The 19,951-nt window shown below is 42.4% G+C and overlaps 1 protein-coding gene across 10 annotated transcripts in view; it reads right to left on the reverse strand.

The window, feature by feature from the left end:
- The window catches only part of WDFY3 (WD repeat and FYVE domain containing 3), a 319,930-nt gene that overhangs the window by 187,719 nt on the left and 112,260 nt on the right, over nt 1-19,951 (reverse strand). The window lies entirely within an intron of this gene.

A 19,951-nucleotide genomic window follows, 5' to 3' on the forward strand; every position in this document is an offset into this window, starting at 1 on the left:
AATAAGTTTTCCAGACCCGAAGAAAAACTCTGTATAAGCTCAAAAGCGTGTCTCTCTCACCAACAGAAGCTGGTCCAATAAAAGACACTCCCTCACCCACCTTGTCTTGTTTTCAAATATTAACTCCATTTATTTCACATTCTGACCATAGTCAGCTCTTCACACCACAACAAACATCCAATGCTATCCTTCATTATATTTTCTGGAGAAGCTACAAAATAAAGTTAGCAAGTGTGAACTATGTTTGTTTTAAAAGGAGAAAAATCTATCCATTTTTCTTCCATATTCATTAAAATTTGCTCCTCCTCTCCCACTCTCATTGGTTATCATGGACGGCTTTTCTTTGTGGTTAAGTTTTTGGTTTTTAACATTTTTCAGAAGTGAATTCTTGAAAAACATAAGGGTCCCAAGCTGAAAAGTTCAGATATGGATATGAACTCTTCCAAAATTAGGGGGTATTTAGACCTGTCATTTTTGTTCAGCCCACCTCTAATAAAAAGGCTAAGAAACTAGAACTAACAGCAACAAAACACTAAGTAGTAAAATAATACACAGGTTAGCGCATGCAACCATAAAATATTTGCCTTAATGAAACACTTAACTCCAACATGTATTAGAGCATTATAAACTAAGATATACAATACTTTTGAATTGGATAGTCTATTTAGTCTCATAAACTCTCTCCAGGACTTCCAACACTCCACGGTCAACTTTTTCCATACTTAGTGTACAAAGAAGCCATCTTTCCTGAAAGTCTGACAAACCCAGTTAAATATCCACCTTCCCAATTAAAATAAATGAGAAGACATGGTGAGTTTAAAAGTTAATAGAAGAATTAAGTGCTCACATTTGTTCTGCTAATGCACTCTATTACCCAAGCTGTTGGCTCACAGCCTTATTCCTGTAATTTCTGTATGAACACTATGGGAAGCACTGCTTCTGTTGACAGAGAGAGGAACCAACGGGCCAAATCCTGGGGTGAGATTCATCAGCACAAAGCAAGGCTTAAAGAATTGGTTAAAAGGTAAAGTGATTTAAAGCTTGACTTTATACTCTTCAATTATGCTCTATGTAGGTTCAATCCCCATGCTAGGCGTTAGAGAAGCCTGATGGCTCTCCCCAGTCCCCCAAAATTGTAGACCCAAAGCCAGCTGAGCAGACGCATAGGGATAATTAGGCTAAACTCTAGAAGGCGCAATACAGATTTCAGAGCAACCTATCTTACATTTGAAACTTATGGTATCCAACCACTCAACAGTTACATCATTTGTGACATCAGCAGTATTTGGGAATCAGGGTAAAAGTTTCAGAAGTACCAAAGCCACTTCAAGTCCCATTTAAAAAAGTGACTTAAGGAACCTAAGGGATTCAGGTACTTCTGAAAATTTTACTCTTAGTGATGACATTGAGAAAAGTATCATTTGCCTAGACACTATCAATGTGAATTTTGAGACTTAGGTCTTACATCAGTAACTCTGAATCCTTAAACAATATTATTTACACCCCAAACAAAATAAATGAAATGGCGGATGTAATCTTTATCTACCAAGGGGCAACATGAAAATGTTGCTTGTGAGAAGACAAGCAACTATGATTTATGTATTTACTGTCATTGGAGCAACTTTAAGAAACAAAACATCCAAGGTAAAGACAAAATAATCAAAATGTTAAAAGCACAGACAGCCACAAGAATGTTCATAACAAAAGCCAATAAAAAGGAAATAAAAATAAAAAGGATTTACACAATCGCCACATGACAGTAATACTTCTATTGTACCTTTTTATTCTTAAGTGAACAAGAAATTACTTATTTGATCAACACAACAAACCATAATAATGATAATATCCACTGTCATTGAGAATCCTGCATAGTTTCACATCCCTTCACTTCTCAAATAGCTGAAGGAAGCCTGAAATATGTTACTTACAGAGAATAATAAAGGTTAGTTATATGCAGGACTTAAAAAAATCCACTTGTCTAGGATAAGTAGCAGTCTTTCCTGGGCCACTGTCATTATTTTATCTGGAATCTAAGCTTTCACTTAAAACAGAATTAAGTCTTCAACTCTTATAATTGCAATCAAGTTCACTGATAAGAAAGATACAGCTATACAGCAAAAGTGTAAAACCACCACCGGAGTATGAAGGAATGTAAGATTTATGTTTCTTAGAAAAATTAAAACAACCCTGAAGAAGAGCTCTGTGTAAGTTCGAAGACTGGTCTCTCTCACCAACACAAGTTGGTCCAATAAAAGATATTACCTCACCTACCTTGTCTCTCTAAATAAACTAAACAGTAATAAGTCTCCAGGACCTGATGGTATTCACCCAAGATTTCTGAAGGAACTCAAATGTGAAATTGCAGGACTCACTAACTGTTATCTCTAACCTATCATTTAAATCAGCTTCTGTACCAAATGACTGGAGGATAGCTAATGTGATGCCAATTTTTAAAAAGGGCTCCAGAAGTGGCCCTGGCAACTACAGGCCAGTAAGCCTCACTTCGGTACCGGGCAAATTGGTTGAAACTATCATAAAGAACAAAATTGTCAGACACATAGATGAACATAACTTGTTGGGAAATAGTGAACATGGTTTTTGTAAAGGAAAATCATGCCTCACTAATCTACTAAAATTCTTTGAGGGGGTCAACAAGCATGCGGACAGAGGAGATCCAGTGGATATAGTGCATTTAGATTTTCAGAAAGCCTTTGAAAAGATCCCTCACCAAAGGCTCTTAAGCAAAATAAGCAGTCATGGGATAAGAGGGAAGGTTCTCTCATGGACTGGTAACTGGTTAAAAGATAGGAAACAAAGGGTAGGAATAAATGGTCAGTTTTCAGAATGGAGAGAGGTAAATAGTAGTGTCCCCCAGGGATCTGTACTGGGCCCAGTCCTATTTAACATATTCATAAACGATCTGGAAAAAGGGGTAAACACTGAGGTGGCAAAATTTGCAAATGATACAAAACGACTCAAGATAGTTAAGTCTGCGGCAGACTGCGAAGAGCTACAAAAGGATCTCACAAAACTAGGTGACTGGGCAACAAAATGGCAGAGGAAATGTAATGTTGATAAATGCAAAGTAATGCACATTGGAAAACATAATCTAACTATACATACACAATGATGGGGTGTAAATTGGCTGTTACCACTCAAGAGAGAGATCTTGGAGTCATTCTGGATAGTTCTCTGAAATCATCCACTCAGTGTGAAGCAGCAGTCAAAACACCAAACAAACAATGTTGGGAATCATCAAGAAAGGGATAGATAATAAAACAGAAAATATGATATTGCCTCTATATAAATCCATGGTACACCCACACCTTGAATACTGCATGCAGATGTGATCGCCCCGTCTCAAAAAAGATATATTGGAATTGGAAAAGGGTCAGAAAAGGGCAACAAAAATTATTAGGGGTATAGAACAGCTTCTGTCTGAGGAGAGATTAACAAGATTGGGACTTTTCAGTTTGGAAAAGAGGTGACTAGGGGGGGATATGATAGAGGTCTATAAAATCACGAGTGGTATAGAGAAAGTAAATAAGTATTTACTCCTTCTTCTCATAATACAAGAACAAGGGGCCACCAAATGAAATAGGTAGCAGGTTTAAAACAAACACAAGAGAGCATTTTTTCAAGCAACACACTGTCAAACTCTGGAACTCCTTGCCAGAGGGGGATGTGAAGGTCGATACTATAACGGGGTTCAAAAGAGAGCTAGATAAATGCATGGAAGATGGTTCCATCAATGGCTATTAGCCAGGATGGGCAGGAATGGTGTCCCTAGCCTCTGTTTGCCAGAAGGTGGGATTGGGTGACATGGCATGGATCACTTGATAACCTGTCTGTTCATTCCCTTTGGGGCACCTGCCATTGGCCACTGTCAGAGGACAGGATACTGGGCTTGATGGACCTTTGCTCTGACCCAATATGGCCGTTCTTATGTTAAAAAAAGTGGCAGATACAGCGTCGAGGTATACATAAAAAGTATTGATATTGTTTCTGTACAAGGCACTGATTAGACCATGTTGAAGATGAATCTCTTGCCATTTCAGTCATCTTTCCCTTCAAGAGTTATCACCTCCCAAAATGAATGTAATGTAGGATAATTATGGTAAATTTAAGGTTTCAGAGTATTTGTAAGGAGCAATGCCTAAAGAGGTTAAGCATATCCTCATTGGAAAAGTGCTTTTCAAGTGACTCGATGGAATTAATAGAATTAAAAAGGAGTTCCGTGAAGTGGAGCAACAACAATAAGAAGTTAATCCTGGGGACGGCTAGTTTAAAAGCCTGAAGGTACAATAAAAATATTAACAAGTTAAGCATTTAACTGAGTAGTCTGGCAAACTATTTCATGAAGTATGTTACACAAAATGAACTGCCAACTGAGGCCACTGAACTGAAACAAAGTAAAATTAAATTTAAAAGGCAGCTGAAACAACGAGATACATAGAGTTACATCTATTATATAGAATTCAATTTCAGTGCACCTATGTTCTCTAGGCACATTATGCCTACTTAAGAACCACTTTAAATAAAAGATATCAAAATGATATTTTAGAAAACTAGTCTCAAAACAAAAAGGCAAAAAACCCTTCCCAGATCTGTTAAGAACCTCCTTTCTTCCCCATGCCTGAACCAATTGCTTCACCCTCATACTCAAGTCTCACAGCATGTACTGAAGGTCACCAAATCCAGAATCTGGCTCAGGGGTTGGCAACCTTTCAGAAGCGGTGTGCCGAGTCTTCATTTATTCACTAGAATTTTAGGTTTCATGTGCCAGTAATACATTAACATTTTTAGAAGATCTCTTTCTATAAATCTATAACATATAATTAAAGATTGTTTTATGTAAAGTAAATAAGGTTTTAAAAATGTTTAAGAAGCTTCATTTAAAATTAAATTAAAATGAAGAGCCCCCCGGACCAGTAGCCAGGATCCAGGCAGTGTGAGTGCCACTGAAAATCAGCTCATGTGCCGACTTCGGCACTCGTGCCATAGGTTGCCTACTCCTGATCTGGCATATAGTGGCATGGGAAGTACATTCCAGTCAAAAATTTCCAATAATCAAGAACACCCTGTTAATAAACCCTTCATGTTTTAAGCAAGAGGCTGTACACCTAAACATCTCAGATGATTGCAACAATCACAGCACCATTTGGAGAGAAGTGATTTCTTAAAAGCCAGGATCCAAAACATTCAGCACTTCATTGATTAAAATAATTTCAAAAGCCATCCCATTGAAGGGTGCTGTACAACCACGACCACCCTGATATCAACTGGTGTAACAGCCAGTACTTAATCTCTGTGTCTCAATTCCCCGTCTGTAAAACAGGGATTGCAATCCTACTTCTCTCACACACATTATTGTCTTCCTAGTCTGTAAATTCTTCAGGGCATAGATTGCCTCTTACTCACAGGCCTGGTCTACACTACGCGTTTAAACCGGTTTTAGGAGCGTTAAACCGATTTAACGCCACACCCGTCCACACTAAGAGGCCCTTTATATCGATATATAAAGCTCTTTAAACCGCTTTCTGTACTCCTCCCTAACGAGAGGAGTAGCGCTAATATCGGTATTACCATATCAGATTAGGGTTAGTGTGGCCGCAAATCGACGGTATTGGCCTCCGGGCGGTATCCCACAGTGCACCACTGACCGCTCTGGACAGGAATCTGAACTCGGAGGCAGTGGCCAGGTAGACAGGAAAAGCCCCGCGAACTTTTGAATATCATTTCCTATTTGCCCAGCGTGGAGCTCCGATCAGCACGGGTGGCGATGCAGTCCGAAATCAAAATCCAAAAAGAGCTCCAGCATGGACTGTACGGATATGATCGCTGTATGGGCAGGCAAATCTGTTCTATCAGAGCTCTGTTACAGAAGACGAAAGTCCAAAGCATTTTTAAAAGATCTCCAGACAGACGCCATAGCAGGGACTCAGCACGCTGCTGCATGACAAGCGTAACGGAAAGCCAAAGAATCAAATGGACGCTCATGGAGGGAGGGGGGGACTGAGGTCTCAAGGTATCCCACAGTTCCTGCAGTCTCCGAAAAGCATTTGCATTCTTGGCTGAGCTCCCAATGCCTGTAGGGTCAAACACATTGTCCGCAGTGGTTCAGGGCATAGCTCGACAATGTACCCCCACCTCCCACCCCCGGAAGGAAAAGGGAAAAAAATCATCTCTTGACTCTTTTAAATGTCACCCTATGTGTACTGAATGCGGCTGGTAGACGCGATGCTGCGGCACTGAACTGTAGCATCCTCGCCCGCACCCCCCCCCCCCGCCCTTGGTGGGTGATGGGACACTATGGCAGATATCTGTCGTCATCATCAGCCTTGTGGCAGATGGTGTAGTGCAATACGACTGGTATCCATCCTCGTCATCATCCCATAAGTACTCCTGACTGGCCTCCCGGTCATTCCCAGTAGATGGTACAGAATGGCTGGTAACCATCTTCATCATAGCAACAGGGGGCTGAGCTCCATCAGCCCCCGCCCTTCATGTGTAAAGAAAAGATTCTGTACTGCCTGGACTATCATAGCAGCTGGAGGCTGCCTTCCCCTCATTTTATTTCATTAACAAGTCACTGTTTCTTATTCCTGCATTCTTTATTACTTCAGCACACAAACGGGGGGACACTGCAATGGTAGCCCAGGAAGGCTGTGGGAGGAGGGAAGCAACAGGTGGGGTTGTTGCAGGAGCACCCCCTGTGAATGGCATGCAGCTCATCATTCCTGCGGGATCTGACACGGAGCGGCTGTGCTCTCTGGTTCTCTGATACACTGGATCTCTAGTACACTTGGCCCGTATTCTAGGCAGGACTGATTCTATTTTTAGATACCATAAAGGAGGGATTGACTCGGGGAGTCATTCCCATTTTTGTCTTTTGCGCCCCCGGCTGATCTCAGCCAGGGGCACCTATGACAGCAGCAGAAGGTATAGTGCAATACGACTGGTAACCATCACCACATTGCCAATTTACAATTTACAATGGCATGGTAGATGGTACAGAATGGCTGCTAACCATCTCTGCTGTCATGCAAAAGCAAACGAATGCTGCTGTGTAGCGCTGCTGAATCACCTCTATCCACGACATCTAGTACACATACGGTGACAGTGACAAAAGGCAAAACAGGCTCCATGGTTGCCACGCTATGGCGTCTGCCAGGGAAATCCAGGGAAAAAGGGCGCAAAATGATTGTCTGCAGTTGCTTTCCCGGAGGAAGGAATGACTGATGACATTTACCCAGAACCACCCGCGACAATGATTTTTGCCCCATCAGGCACTGGGCTCTCAACCCAGAATTCCAAGGGGCGGGGAGACTGCGGGAACTATGGGATAGCTACGGAATAGCTACCCACAGAGCAACGCTCCAGAAATCGACGCTAGCCTCGGACCGTGGACGCACACCACCGAATTAATGTGCTTAGTGTGGCCGCGTGCACTCGATTTTATACAATCTGTTTTACTAAACCAGTTTATGTACATTCGGAATAATCCCATAGTGTAGACGTACCCACAGACTCATAGACTTTAAGGTCAGAAGGGACCATTATGATCATCTAGTCTGACCTCCTACACAATGCAGGCCACAGAATTTCACCCATCCACTTCTATAACAAACCCCTAGCCTATGTATGAGTTATTGAAGTCCCCAAATTGCGGTTTGAAGACCTTAAGCTGCAGAGAATCCTCCAGCAAGTGTTTGTATAGTGCCTAGCACAATACATCTTCTGGTAATTCAAGGCACTACTATAACAATAATAGCAGATCACTGAGAACAGGTTTTTGTGTGAAACATTACCTTAAAAAAAGGGCTCTCTCATTCTGCATGAGCTGCTATTTCAACAGTTGGCACCCCCATCAATGGAAGAAACTGATACAATTTCCACCCATTTTTTTTTCCAATTGTTGAGTCCATCCCAGAAGCATTAACTCCATCTTACTCGGGTTGAGATTCAGCCAGCTAGCCTTCACGCATGCAAAAATTCGTATTTATCAACAGACAGGTCATTCAACTGCAACAGCAGGATTAGACGAGAGAAATATAGTGCTGGCATCTGTATACACTAAGGACACTCTAAACCATTATTTCTCTCACTAGCCACCCTAATCCATCCGCTGGCCCCATATATATATGTTGATCAATAAGGGTATCCATATATAACTCCAAGGAACGGCTTATACAACTCCAAGGAAATACTCTATAAAATCTCTCCGGAAGAAATAAATGGAGCCACTCTAAAGCACACTACTTATCCTGGATAAGAGCTGGCATCATTCCTAAAGTAGTATTAAAGACAGCTCCTACATTATTTTGAAAACTCAGCACAGACCTCTGATCCATCACTAGGGAAGAGCTCATTTAATGAGCCTACCAATGAAGTTACTGTACTAAACCCATACCGCAAACCTAACGTCTCTAGATATCACTGGAATTGCTTCTTGCTATTTTAAAATATATAAAGCTCCCATGAACATGGGAAGATGAGGTAATGATTGGAGATATTGTCTGGCTAGTTCCATGGGTCCAATTTTTTTTCCTCTCTGAGCCTTGAATGAAATATAAACTGATAAATATAAAATATTCAAAATAACCCCATATCTTCATATGTAAGAATGTCACAACTGTACAGTTCAATGTCTTGATCCCTTCAAGTGTTGCAAATCTCCCTCTTCAATGACAGAGTGTTCCCATTCCTTGGCTTGAATAGTCCTGATAACACTTCAAAGTCCTGACATTATTACATACAAAAAAGCTTTTACTGGTTCAAGACCGAACCTTGTCCCACATGAGCCTTGGAAACGGTAATTTGGGAGGGAATCTTAAATTTTTGTTAAGTGTCTGTTTGAAGCTACTCAGAGGTTTGGCATATTGGAATAAGATCCAGGGAAATAAATTAGTGGGCAGATGATGTGGACATTGACATCTCATAAATGTATATACCTATACAGTGTATGATATACCTGCGTTATTAAACATGTACAAGGTGTACGTACACATACACACACACTGAAACAAGGACCTAGTTATAAACAGAAGTAGAAAGCTTATTCAGCTAAATGACCTCTTTTTGTACCGTATTTATTTTAATATGTTTGGTCCAATTATAGTAATCAAGTATATGCTGTATCCAATAATTCAAAATATATATGGTTTATACCCACTTTAATCTACAGCAAAAGTAATGCTAGAGCCAAGACAAATTATAGCCAAGACATTTTTTGTATTTGTCTTTTCTATTTCAGTTTTAAATTAAGTGCAAATATTGATGCTCATTCTGAAAGTTAATGACTTTTATTTGATCTGTTAATGACAACTCAAGAGATTGCTTATTTTTCATTCCACAATTTATAAAAACTGCAAGGTTTTAAAAAAGCACTCCAGTTTTACTGCTATCTTTTGTTTAATTTTTTTGTACAAGTTCCATTATGAGAAAGCATTTTTCACAAAATGAGTCTCATGTATTGATTAAAAAGAGAATTTACAGTAAATCTTCCCACTTGCAGATTAAGCTGAATACAATTTGTTCTACCCTGGGTGAACATAGAGAGCAATTGATCACAGTCCTCTTTATATCAACTATTTACATATTTGAAGACTCTTATGTCCCCCAATCCAACTTTTTTTCCCCCAGATGAAACACACCCAGTTCTTTCAACCTCTCTTTATAGAAAAACAAAAAATAAGAAATGTAGAAAATGATTTCCTCTGGATTCTCCCCAGTTTGCCCATATCTTTCTTACAGTGTGGTGCCTAAAACTGGACACAGTGCTGCAGCTGAGGCCTCACAATGCTGAGTAGAGAGAAACAATTACCTCTGATGTCTTACATATGACACTCCTGTTAATACAGCCCAGCTTGACATTTGTCTTTTTCACAACAGGGTCACACTGTTGACTCTCATTCAGTTTGTGATCCACTATAACTCCCAGATCCTTTTCAGCAGTACTGCTGGCTGCCTGTTAATTCTCCATTTAGTATCTGTGTATTTCAGTTTTCCTTTCTAAGTGCCGTATTTTGCACTTGTCTTTACTGAATTTCGTCTTCTTGATTTCAGACCAATTCTTCAATTTATCAAGGTCATTTTGAATTCTAATCCTGTCCTCCAAAGCTCTTGCAACCCCTCTCCTCTTGGTGTCACCTGCAAATTTTATAAGAGTATTCTCCACTCCATTATTTTCATTAATGAAAATATTGCATAGTACTCAACCCAGGACAAACTCCTGTGCGACCCCACTTGATGTGTCCTTCCTGTTTTACACTGAACCATTGGTAACTACTCTGAGTATGGGTTTTCAACCATCTGTGCACCCACCAACTTGGGAATTTCATCTAGATCATGTAGCCCTAGTTTGCTTATGAGAATGTCAAGTGGGATTGCATGAAAAGCCTTGTTAAAATTCCCATCTCTTGTCTATTGGTTTCCCCCATCCACTAGGCTGGTTATCTTGTCAAAGAAGGAAGTTAGATTGCTTGGCAATTTTTTTTTTGGAGAGGTCAAATCCATATTACAGTTGTTACAGCAACTAAAAGCAACAGTGCAACTGCAGGGGTGCCAACTAACCAATACACACACAGGCTGCAAGTATTTTCACCAACAAATCCTGGAATTTTGTTCAGAGGAAATTATTATAGATTGCTAAAAATGCCTAGAATTTGTCTGCACTAACACTGAGACCACCAATGCAAACAGTTGTAATACGGGCATTTGTATTTCTAGTGGAGACAAAGCCCAACTGTCAAAATTCTTCATTAACAGATCCGATATGATATATTTGAACGGGGATTTGAAAATAACCCTAGCTAGATGAAACATTGCATCACTCCACTCCCCCAAGAAGAAAATAATGAAAACACATTTATTTCTAAATGGATAGGAAGTAGGCACTCTTGAGATTTTTCTCACCTATTTAAAGTAGAATTTTACTACACGTTAACAAGACAACAGCAAAAAAACATTGTTTGCAAAAGCAGTCTGATTTGCATTTAAAGATTAAGGGAGGAGCGTTTAGGTACCTAACTCCAACTGGCTTTCAAAATCTCCCTCTAAATGTGTGCTAGAATATTTAATTACTTTTACCAGGTTGCCATATGTCCACTATTAGCAACAGCATGAAGAAACACTCCAAAGACTTCAAGGGGCCAAATCAAAGCTAGTTACAGATAATGAAGACTACTTAAATTGAGCAAATACGCATTAGATTTGATAATACGACATCATCATAATCTTTCATGGTAAACCAATAGAAAGGAATACATACATACAAAACCACAGAGTTAAACCATCAGCTGTTAACACAACAGCTTTTCTCTAAGTTCTGTCTCCGAAGTATGATCTGGAGAGAGAAAAGTTCTAGACCCCCTGGTAAGGTCAGAATAAGAGACTGCATTATGGTTTTACACTGTATTGTGAATGGTTATGAAATGTCTCAGGTTCTCTGTTCTCCCACTGTAGATTAAGAAGAATATTAGCTGCCATAGGATATGGGGATGAAATACATAGGAAATATGAGATTTTAAAATTAAGTACTGGTGGGTTTAAACTTTGTGGACTTCTACTCGAATCAGTTAACAACTGAAGAAGGGTGTGTTCCAGGTTGTGGTATAACGCCTTGGAAGTGGAATTACCTGAAGGCACTGAGCCTCTAAAATCACTGGAGGGCAGCTGGGCACACCACTTTTCTGTAAAAAGAAAAGTATCCCTTGTTGCCAGCTGTCTAATTGGGGATTTCTTTGCACTGCATTAGCAATGCCACCAGATTTTGCTGTGGAATTCAACAGGGACATTGGAAACTATATTAAATTGCCTCTTTACCTTACTACTGCATTAGTGACTGAGAATATCTAAGTTAACACAAGTTTCATAACATTAAATTGCATTAGTATAGTGAAAATGTTATCAGATATTATCTGATAACAGAACAGACAGCAGATGATTGTCCTGTAAATTACTATGTAAAAGGCTCAAGATATTCTAAACCACCTGTTCATGATGTTCATACAATGGTGAGTTAAATGCAGGGGTATTTTGGCTTAAGCATAGACATAAGAACCTAAGAACACAAGAATGGCCGTTATGGGTCAGACGAAAGGTCCATCCAGCCCAGTATCCTGTCTACCAACAGTGGTCAATGCCAGGTGCCCCAGAGGGAGTGAACCTAACAGGCAATGATCAAGTGATCTCTCTCCTGCCGTCCATCACCACCTCTGACAAACAGAGGATAAGGGTACCATTCCTTACTCATCCTGGCTAATAGCCATTAATGGACTTAACCTCCATGGATTTATCCAGTTCTCTTTTAAACCCTGTTATAGTCCTAGCCTTCACAACATCCTCAGGCAAGGAGTTCCACAAATTGATTGTGCGCTGTGTGAAGAATAACTTCCTTTTATTTGTTTTAAACCTGCTGTCCATTAATTTCATTTGGTGGCCCCTAGTTCTTATATTATCGGAACAAGTAAATAACTTTTCCTTATTCACTTTCTCTACACCACTTATGATTTTATATACCTCTATTATATCCCCTCTTAGTCTCTTTTCCAAGCTGAAAAGTCCTGGCCCCTTAATCTCTCCTCATATGGGACCCGTTCCAAATCTCTAATCATTTTAGTTGCCCTTCTCTGAACCTTTTCTAGTGCCAGTATATCACCTCTAGTGACACCTCAGTCTGTGACAATTCCTCAGATTTGTCACCTACAAAAGCCGGTTCGGGTTTGGGAATCTCCCTAACATTCTCAGCCATGAAGACTGAAGCAAAGAATTCATTTAGTTTATCCGCAATGACTATTGTCTTTAAGTGCTCCTTTTGTATTTCGATCATCCAGGGGCCCCACTAGTTGTTTAGCAGGCTTCCTGCTTCTGATGTACTTAAACATTTTGTTATTACCTTTTGAGTTTTTGGCTAGCTGTTATTCAAACTCCTTTTTGACTATTCTTATTACATTTTTACACTTAATTTGACAGTGTTTATGCTCCTTTCTATTTACCTCACTAGGATTTGACTTTCACTTTTTAAAAGATGCCTTTTTTATCTCCCACTGCTTCTTTTATATGGTTGTTAAACCACAGTGACTCTTTTTTAATTCTTTTACTGGGATTTTTAATTTGGGGTATACATTTAAGTTGGGCCTCTATTATGGTGTCTTTGAAAAGTGTCCATGCAGCTTGCAGGGATTTCACTCTAGTCACTGTACCTTTTAATTTCTGTTTAACTAACCCCCTCATTTTTGCATAGTTCCCCTTTCTGAAATTAAATGCCACAGTGTTGGGCTGTTGAGGTATTCTTCTCACCACAGGAATGTTAAGTTACTATATTATGGTCACTATTTCCAAGTGGTCCTGTTATAGTTACCTTGTGGACCAGATCCTGCACTCCACTTGGGACTAAATCAAGAATTGCCTCTCCCCTTGTGGGTTCCTGTACCAGCTGCTCCAAGAAGCAGTCATTTAAAGTACCGAGAAATTTTGTCTCTGCATTTCGTCCTGAGGTGACATGTTCCAAGTCAATATGGGGATAATTGTATCCCCCACTACTATCGAGTTCTTTATTTTGATAGCCTCTCTAATCTCCCTTAGCATTTAATCGTCACTATCACTGTCCTGGTCAGGTGATCAATAATAGATCCCTAATGTTATATTCTTATTAGAGCATGAAATTACTACCCATAGAAATTCTATGGAACATGTGGATTCACTTAAGATTTTTACTTCATTTGATTCTACATTTTCTTTCATACATAGTGCCACTCCCCTCCCTCTCCGCACGACCTGGTCTGTCCTTCTGATATATTTTGTACCCCAGAATGATTGTGTCCCATTGATTGTCCTCACTCCACCAGGTTTCTGTGATGCCTATTATATCAATATCCTCCTTTAACACGAGACACTCTAGTGCACCCATCTTATTATTTAGACTTCTAGCATTTGTGTACAAGCACTTTAAAAACTTGTCACTGTTTATTTGTCTGCCCTTTTATGATGTGTCGGATTCTTTTTTATGTGAATGTTTGTCTGATCTGGCCCCTGCTTTACCCTCTTCCATCCTCTCCTCCTGACTAAAACCTAGAAAATCTCTATCAACAGACTCTCCTCTAAGAGAAGTCTCTGTCCAATCCACACGCTCCTCTGCAGCAGTCAGCTTTCCCCCATCTCTTAGTTTAAAAACGGTTCTGTAACCTTTTTAATGTTAAGTGCCAGCAGTCTGATTCCACTTTGTTTTAGGTGGAGTCCATCCCTCCTGTATAGGCTCCCCCTAACCCAAGAGTTTCCCCAGTTTCTAATAAATCTAAACCCCTCCTCTCTACACCATTGTCTCATCCACGCATTGAGATTCTGAAGCTCTGCCTGCCTACCTGGCCCTGCACGTGAAACTGGAAACCATTTCTGAAAATGCCATCATAGATGTCCTGGATTTCAGTCTCTTCCCTAGCAGCTTAAATTTGGCCTCCAGAACATCTCTCCTACCCTTCCCTATGTCACTGGTACCTACATGTACCACGACCACCAGCTCCTCCCCAGCACTACACATAAGTCTATCTAGATGCCTCGAGAGATCCACAACCTTTGCACCAGGCAGGCAAGTCACCATACGGTTCTCCCGGTCATCACAAACCCAGCTATCTACACCTCTACCCTGATATACGCGACCTGATATAACGCGGGTTTGCATACAACACGGTAAAGCTCTGACATGCTGCTCTGAGCAGCGTGTTAAGGCCAGGGCCAAGGGGTTCAATAAGGGGCAGAGAGTCTCGGGGGTGGTTAAGGGCTCTCCCCCCCCCCCCCCGCCAGGGTCTGGGGGGCAGGAGCTGTGGGAGGGCAATTTTGGGGACCCTGTAGTCCCAGAGTGGCCCGGGGGATTAGCAGGGGGCTGGGAGCAGCCCGCTCTGCTTCCCTTGCTCTGGCCCCAGCCATGTCACTCAGGGGAGGGGCTTGGGGAAAGGGATCCCCCCCGCACTCACCAGCAGCGGCAGAAGCGGAGCAGCCCAGCCCCAACCCGCTCCACTCTGCCAGCTCCCAGCCATGGCGCTCCACTTCCCGCCATAGGTGAGTGCAGAACCTTTCCCCAGCCATCCCCCAGTGACACGGCTGGGGCCGGGGCAAGGAAAGCGCAGCAGGCTGGGGCCGCGTTGCTCTGCTTCCCACCAGAGGTGAGTGCGGGGGGGGCATCCTTTCCCCAACCTCCCCGCACTCACCGACAGAAGCGGAGCGCCGCAGCTGGGAGCTGGCGGAATGGAGTGGACTGGGACCGGGCTGCTCCGCTTCCTGCTGCTGCCGGTGAGTGCCTGTCAGGGAGTGGAGGTGGATGGGGGTCAGAGCAGTCAGTGGACAAGGGGGTTGGGTAGGGGGTGAGGTCCTGGGGGTGTATAGGGACGGGGGTCTCTGGAGGGGGCAGTCAGGGAACAAGGAATGGGGGGGGGCAAAGCAAGTTTGATATAACGCAGTCTCACCTATAACACGGTGAGATTTTTTGTCTCCCGAGGACCGTGTTATATCAGGGTAGAGGTGTATGTTTCTAATGATCAAATGTCCCATTACTAAAACCTGCCTTTTCCTAGTGACTGGAATTCCCTCCCTCGGAGAGGAAACCTAAGTGCGAGAGGATACCCCAACACCATCTGGAAGGAGGGTCCCAACTATGGGAAGGTTTCTCTCTACTCCCACTGACTGCTCTCCTTCCCTGAGCCTTTCATCCTCCTCAACAGCGCTGGGGCTGTCCGACCCAAGGTGGGACAATTCTACAGTGTCCCAGAAAGCCTCATCAACATAACTCTCTGCCTCCCTTAGCTCCTCCAGTTCTGCCACCCTGGCCTCCAAAGCCGGAACGCGGTCTCTGAGGGCCAAGAGCTCCTTGCACCGAATGCACACATATGCCACCCGCCCACAAGGCAGGTAATCATGCATGCTATGCCGAGCACAATGAACAGGATAGTCCCCACTCTGCTGCTAGGCTTCTACCTGCATTCTCTCCTACAGCTACCTAGGTTAATGAAAGGGTTTTGTTTAAATCAAAAAATTAGACACTTTATTAAAAAAAAAAGTCTCTGGTGAAAAAAGAATTCCTATGTAACATATTAAATTAATGGGATTTAAGACACAGGATTAAAAGAATATTAAGAAAAGATATAACAAATGAAGGAATATCCTATGCATTTATCCACAGGGCATAATTTTGGTTAAATATAGTTGAGTAGACGCTGAGTAGTTCACTCAATAGCTGCATGATAAACTGAATTTTGCAAATTAGTGAGTACGCATACAAAAATAATATATCACAAAACATACTGTGTCGATTTGACAGGTGGTATTTAGCACTCATTATTTGCAGTCATGCTTTATATTGTACTACTTATGGGTTCTACAATTTATTTTGCAAAATCAACAGTTTTTCCCTAATTCTTGGCAATACTAAATACTAAGATTGCTGGGCTACACGTCCACATTATGTGATATGCAGATTGCTAATTTTCATTGAACTCAACTTTTAGCATATGAACAGCGGATTAGAGAAGCAAACTGAAAATGGAGAACAAAATATATTTATCTCTCACTACATAGTTTGAAAAGAAAATTAAAAAAACCTCCTAAAATTATAGTGTGTAACACAATTGCAAGAAGACATCATATATTTCCATCAGGTATCTTCTCTATTAATTACCTGCTATGTGAGTTTGGGCAAGTCACTTCATGGCTGTGACTTAGTTTCCCCTTCTGTGGAATGAAAATAATGATATCTTTTATTCTTTTTTTAAACAGATGATTGAGATCTACAGATAAAAAGTGTTCTATGAAATGTATTATTTTTATTATTGATGACTGGGATTTTCATAGGAAAAAGGAAGTATGAGATATTTTGGAGTTCCCCTGCAGGAGAAAATGGCCATTTCAGTAGCTAAACTAGCAAGAAAGTTGACTTTTGAAGTTTATTAGATGAGACTTGAAAAATGTGCTTACCCGTGGCACAGAGAAAACTTTCCATAGCAAAATGGGATGTTAAAGAGGAATAGCATTAAGGCAGTGGCTTCTGAAGCAGCTACCTTTTTAAAAAATTACATTTCTAAATCTTTAGGTTACTCAGTGTTCACCATTGTAGTTCTGCCTTTCTGAGTCTGGAGACAGCTCCAGTGCATCTGCCCTTGCTCAGAGTTTGGTCCAAACTTCAGAGGTTGAAACTCAGATAACACTCATCTGTTCTGCAACCAGGATTCAGAACTCTGCAGGCAGATGTGAAACTAACAAAATTCTCAAATTCAATCTGCTGCATGTGCCAATACAGGAACTCCTCAGTCAACGTTGTAGTTATGTTCCTGAAAAATGCAACTTCAAGTGAAACAATGTTAAGTGAATCCAATTTCCCCATAAGACTGTAAATGGGGGGGGGGGGGGGGAGATTAGGTTCCAGGGAAATTTTTTTTGCCAGACAAAAGGCATTATATACATTTTAAACAATTTTTAAACAAGCAATTTAATGCTACGCGGGGGAGGGGGAGTAGAGTGCACATGCTGTGTGTTTACAAACATACAGTACAGTACTATAGTTGGGAGGTGCCCCTGCCTTACCCCACATAGGCACAGCCCACTGGCTCTGGAGATGAGGCAGGCAAGGAGGCTGAAGTGCTGTAGGCTAGGAGAATCACGTTGTGCAGCAGCGGCAGCTTCCAGGGCCAGCTCCAGACCCCAGCGCGACAAGCATGCGCGTGGGGCGGCAGTTGTCGTCAGATTGGGCCGGCGGACCTGCCGCAGTCATGCCTGCGGGAGGTCCACTGGAGCCCCGGGACTACCGGACCTGCCGCAGGCATGACTGCGGACGGTTCGCTGGTCGCGCGGCTCGGCTGGACCTCCCGCAGGCATGACTGCGGCAGCTCAACCGGAGCCGCCGGACCAGCCAACCGTCCACAGCTGCGGGAGGTCCAGCCGAGCCACGCGACTAGCGGACCCTCAGCAGTGAAGCCAGCGGGAGGTCCGCTGCTCCCGGGGCTCCGGGGCGTCTCCCGTGCATGACTGCTTGGGGCGGCCGAATATGTAGAGCCGGCCCTGGCAGCTTCTCCTACTCTGCAAGCACCAGGGGCGGGGAGGACAGGGGAAATGAACTCTCAGCCCACCCACTCCCTCCCTTCCAAGCCTCCACACTTAACCTGCCTCTTCTTCCCCCCCACCTCCTCCCCCTTTACTTCCAATGCTGTGTCCTTGCTCCTCCCCCCCTTCCTTCTAAAGGCTGCAAACCAGCTGATTGCCTCCACCAGAAGGCAGGGGAGGGAGGGGGAGCCTGCATGCTGAGTCCTCGCTCCTCCCCCTCCCTCCTGTCCAGAGCAATCGGCTGGCTTGAGGCCTTTAGGGGGCAGGAGGGAGGGGGGAGGAGTGAGGACACTGCACGCAGGCTTCCACTCCCTCCCCCCTGCCTCCTGCCCAGGGCAATCAGCTGGCTTGCGGCGTTTGGGAGGCAGGGGAGGGAGGGGGAGCCTGCACGCCGAGTCCTTGCTCCTTCCCCGCTCCCTCCTGCCCCAAAATGCCAATCCAGCTGATTGCCATGGGCTCGGCGGGGAGGAGACCGCTGATCTGCAGGGTGTGCCGGCAGGCGGGAGGCGCTGGGGGTGGGCAGTAGGGAGGCTGCCAGCTGTGGAGGAAGCAGGTAGCCAAACAACGTAAGAGTGGAGCATTGCACAACTTTAAATGAGCATGTTCCCTAATTGATCAGCAACGTAACAACAAAACAACGTTAACTGGGACGACTTAAAGTGAGGAGTTACAAACTGCTGCAGAAACGGAGATATTGGGGGGTGTGGGGGTGAGGAGAGAGAGACCTGAAAAAGGAAGCTGTGGAGGGGATTATGGTAGGACACACACCACATACAGATCTGTATCATTCAGATCTACCAGTATAATACAAACATAATACACAAGGTTTCTTATCAAGATTTAGATTTTACGCACATTTAGGTCAAGATCTGGCCGCTGAGTGGAAGGAGATATTAAACTTGTAACCCTTTTAAACACCTCTTACATCACTGAAAAAAACAGACTATGTAGCTAAACAAGAAGAGGCCAAGGGAATCTTCCTGTAAAAACTCATAGGTCAAAAAGAGCGTGGGGTCTGTACATTTCTGAAAAATAGAAAAGCTGCCAATAGGGGCTACATAAAAAAGACTCCAGAATCTGCAAAACATCTGATACATTACTGATGATGTGGGTGAAAATACCCTTGCTACAGGAGGTAGGGCTAGCCAGAAAAAAAAGGAGAGTTCACAGATGATGCTGAATAGCACCAAAAAACATCACCACTTCAAGAAAAGAGTGGGAAAGTTTTCTATCAAATAAATGGGTAATGGCAACACAGAACTGAGGGGAAAGTTAAGTCAAATAGCTCTAAAAATTAAGGCCCTAAATCCTAGTGTTATCTCTGCTCAAGGTATAAATCAGAGTGGCAAGATAGCACTGAGATGAAAAAAAGCCTGTAATAAAAACAAGAACTATTTGTAGTCTACTAGAGTAGTAGCTCAAGCAACAAGATCGATCCAGTCTGAAATTATAGTATTGGGAGGAATGTGCATGCCTCCTTAAAAATAGTGCAGTGGATCCATCTTCAGGGAATTTAACAGAGGCTTCCAAGAAATAAAAATAAAAAGACGAGACTTATTTTTCTAGATTTCTTTGAAAGTGAAGGTCAAAGAAGAATGAAGAGCACAGAATACACACACAGAAGCCTGCATCCATGACCTTAGCAGTAAGAGTGGGGGGTGGGGGTGGGGGGTTCAATTTTTTAAACCTGTCATGTCAGCAATCTTTTGTCTGTGGCTATTGGTGAACAAAACCAAATTGGCAAGTCTTACTTGATCCAGTACTGGTGAAAAAGACACCTGAGAACACTGAAATTTTTTCATTTAAATAATTATTTGACACAAAGAGAAAGATTTATTTTCACATCTGCTCTATGCATTTAGGC

Source organism: Mauremys reevesii, linkage group 5, assembly GCF_016161935.1.
Source record: "Mauremys reevesii isolate NIE-2019 linkage group 5, ASM1616193v1, whole genome shotgun sequence".
NCBI lineage: Eukaryota > Metazoa > Chordata > Testudines > Geoemydidae > Mauremys > Mauremys reevesii.